The sequence below is a fragment of the Nicotiana attenuata genome, unplaced genomic scaffold (genome assembly GCF_001879085.1).
Source record: "Nicotiana attenuata strain UT unplaced genomic scaffold, NIATTr2, whole genome shotgun sequence".
Taxonomy (NCBI): Eukaryota; Viridiplantae; Streptophyta; class Magnoliopsida; order Solanales; family Solanaceae; genus Nicotiana; species Nicotiana attenuata.
The window spans coordinates 128,026-132,044 of NW_017670753.1; the positions used below are offsets into that span (position 1 = coordinate 128,026).

General features: G+C 38.6%; 1 pseudogene; it reads left to right on the forward strand.

Annotated features, from left to right (window-relative positions):
* The first annotated feature begins 705 nt into the window (after positions 1-705).
* LOC109243007 overlaps positions 706-4,019 on the forward strand; it is a 29,977-nt pseudogene continuing 26,663 nt past the window's right edge.

Sequence of the window (4,019 nt, forward strand, 5' to 3'; positions counted from 1 at the left end):
TATATTATACTGGACAATTATACTTGCTGGAACTCCCGTAAAATTTGCGGGAGTTCCAGCATAATTATGCTTGAACTCCCGTAAAATTTGCGGGCGTATTTTTCCGGATTTTGAACAGTGTTTTCGCTCAGATTTAAAGTGGCTGAATTTCGATGACTTTTGAAACTTGGCTATTTTTCAACGGCCAGTGGTAAATCTGGCTATTTTTGAATTTCTCCCGCTTTTAAGCACATTTTAACTTTTTTTAAGCTATTTTTTTGATTGCCAAACACCTCCATCAGTTAAAAGGGGCAGCTTTTAAGCCCATCCAAACAGGCTCAAAGCCTATTTGTTGACTTGTAACAACCAAGTCTTCTTAGTCTTTCTTACAACCAAGTCTTCTTGGTCTTTCTTACACCAATAAGTGAATTGGACCAATGATAAAGTTATTTCTGTTATGATCTATGTTTGAATTAAGATAGGTTATTTATATCACATTCTTTTATCTTTAATTAGGGGCCTCAGGTTCAAACTTTGAATAAGGAATCGTCTTTGCTAGGGACAACATTACCCCTTGTACTAGACCTTCTGGCGCAAATTCGAATTTTGTCGGGCCCAACTTGTACCTGACACCGGATGAAAAATCAAAAATAAATTTTTCTCTGTATCTTCACATAACTATGTTAAATAGAAAAAAATATAATCCCAGGATATCCCACGAGCCCCAGATATTCTAACATATCATGGTGATGAATTTCAATATTCTCAGATATCTTCTATTATGTTGCAACAGCTTCTTGATTTTCTGCCTAAAAAACGGCAAAGTTAGCTCTTCTTTTATTACATCTTTCTGTCCAAATACAACAACTTATAGTCCCAACAGCACTTACGGATCTAACCTCAATGTTCTATTATCATCTTTATCCTCTAATGCTTCTCGACCTAATGGAATTTACAACTCTACAGTTGGTCGTACGGAGTCGGAAATAGTTCATGGATTGTTTTTATGTAGAGGAGATGTTGCACCTGATGATTGTCAAGACTCTGTTACAACAGCTAGTAAAGAAAACTTAGAAAATCACTGTCCAATGGGAAAAATTGCTGTAGTTTGGTACGATGAATGCTTGTTGCGTTACTCGAATTTACCTATCTTTGGCAGAATGGAGGAATCAGGTGAATCCATTTTGTACAGTTATTTTGCAGTCTTTGCTATTATTTGTTAAAGTTTTATGGTGTTCACTGTTATTTTTTGTCTATTTTTGGTGTTGCAATTTTTGGGATTTGATGGGATTTTCCAAGTGTTTTTGGTTAACTTTTTTTAAACAATTCCCTATTTTACAAACTTAAAGAACCAAAATTGTTTTTAAAAAAAAAAATTCGAGGGACTAGCTTAAACCTGTTTTACTAAAAAAAAATGCTAAACCTTTTCTTAAAAACGGATTAATGAGAACATAGAGGATGAATCCTAGTTAGATATAAGGCGTAATGGCTTCCTGGCCACTTAAACTTGTAGGAATTTTAAAATCCGATACATAAACTTGCACTTTTCCAATTTGAACACTTCAACTTGATGTAATGAATTCTAATAAACACATTTGACCGTTGACTATGCCTATGTGGAAGCGTCGCAGCTGACATGGCTAAATTGTATGCAAATCACGCTGCAAAAACGCGTGGATAATATTGTTTTCATTAAAAAAAATATGAGAACTGAAATAAAATACAAATGACACAGGAAAATCCCTTTCCCCTTCTAAATTCCCCTCCCTCCCACCTCTATCCTCTTTCCCTTCTAAATTCAAAGTCAATGAGCCAAAATTTAGTGAAGAGACTACAAAACCTGGAAAGGCCAAACATGTGGATGATCAAGGGAGGTGAAGATGTCATTGATTTTGGAGAGACGCTGCTCATAATCTCGCAAATCAGTGAAATTGCCTTTTTTGAAATAGACGTTTACGAGCACGAGTCCTTCATCATGTTTACACAAAATTGATTTCAAAAAGCGACCTCGACCTAGAACTTCTTTAAGCACCAGATTGTATGACGACGGCAAGTCGTGGAGGTAGTACTCCATCGCCGACGCTTGTGTCGTTTTCGCTATCTTATTCCCCATTTTTACTTTTTCTTCTCCCTATTTTTTTTGTCTTTGTTTTGTTCGGCAGTGAGTTTCGAGTTGCTTTTAGCTATCGTCTATTGTTTTTGGGTTTTTTGCAATGGGCTTGGAGAAGAACCAGTCGGAGTTCCGGCGAGGCTACTGTGAGAATTTGGGATGAGATGTATGAGAAAGAATGTAATTTGGCTATAATTGCATGAGGCTAATAAAATCCTTTGATAACCTTGAACATACACGTGTCAACAAAATGTGACTAAATGAATGATGTGGCGATACAAGATATTAAATTAAATTCATGTCAGCAGCGATTGAGAAACACGCACCAGCACAAGTGTTTATTAGTAGTCATATTTTCAAGTAAAGGTATTTAAATGGGAAACTCAAGAGTTCATATACCGGTTTTACAAACGGATGCAAGTTTAAGTGGCCAGAAAGCCATTTCGCCTAGATATAATAAGTACTAGATCTAACATTTAGATATATTGATGAGGTAGGGCTAAGTTTGAAAATGTTGTATGCCTACTACAAATGCTCAATGATTGTCAATGAATGTAATAATAAAATCATGCAATAAATGTAGATAATGGCATTTAAGTGTAATAAAGAGGAGTTTATCACCCAAATGTTATATGACTTAGATGATTCTCCTTCCTGACACCAACGTGTGGTAATAGAAAATAAAGATGGACAAGAAATCTTTGGATCTTGTGAATAAGAAGAGTATTTCGAACAATGTAATCAGTGGACAAGACAAGCTTTTGTATATTCTTTATAGTCAACCCTTTACAATGTGCTCTTATCAGAAAAGTGAAGATCCCCATTTTGTTCTTTATCTCTTCCTATTTATAGGGAATTTTCCTAAGAAACCCTAAAAAGTACAACTGAAATGATACTCAATGGGATATTCCTTCTATCTCTTCTAAACATATCCTACCGTTACTCTCATACACCCTTTACTTGACCTCGGCACTAATCTTTCTTGAGACGACTCCTTGCCATTATGCCGTGGTCGACTTAATCCTCGACCACGTCCACTTGCAGTCATTAAGTCTAGTCCAAATTTTGACCAATACAGTTAGTCCTTCGCTTGTTGAGGTCGTGACCTTGGACGTCCTTGATGAGCGGATCCAATCTGCAACCGTTCAGAAGAAATTTGGTCGTGTTGATTGAATCGGATCGGCCGAGGTTGAAAAGACAGCATGGCAGCGGGGCTGCGGTTGGTGTGGCTAACGTAGGATGACGTCATGGCCACGCGCGTCATCATTACGCATCTTCCCGATGCAGTGTCTGTGCTTCTGTCGCTTCGATTTTGGTGCCGTTGGCGGTCCTTTGCCTCGATTCTAGTGTCACCCAACCCTATAAATAGATGAAGGGGGCTTCATTTTCGAAATTTTCAGCATTTCTCGTTTCGTAGGCATATTATTCTTCTTTGATCTTCTTCTCTGATCTCCAATTCCGATTTCTTGCAGCCTCTTCAATTCCAGTCTGTGATTTCTTTCCCAGTTGATATCTTCTTCTTCTGACTTTATTGCACACATTTCAGTACGAAAATATGTCAAAATCCCTTCATATTCACGACGGAGTCTCCGATGACACTCCTTTATCGGTGGCCCCTCCTCCCGGCGGTGAGGAATTCATGGTTGAAGAGGAAGAAAGCTTCCCCACCGTGGAGGAAGTGGTTCCCAAGAACCCTTTGGTCAAAAATGACTTCCCAAATGAACCTGCTCCCGCCCCTGCTCATGAGCTTTCTAAGACGGGGCCGCCTCAAATAGCCGACCTCCGGTCTAAATATCGCATTCCTTCTCACATCGACATTGTTCTGGCGGGAGGCGACATAGTACATGTTTACCGACCTGGATATTGTGCTTTCTATGTTTATCCGTTCTTAGTCGGTTATTCTCTTCCTCCCCCCCCCCCCCCCAGGTAG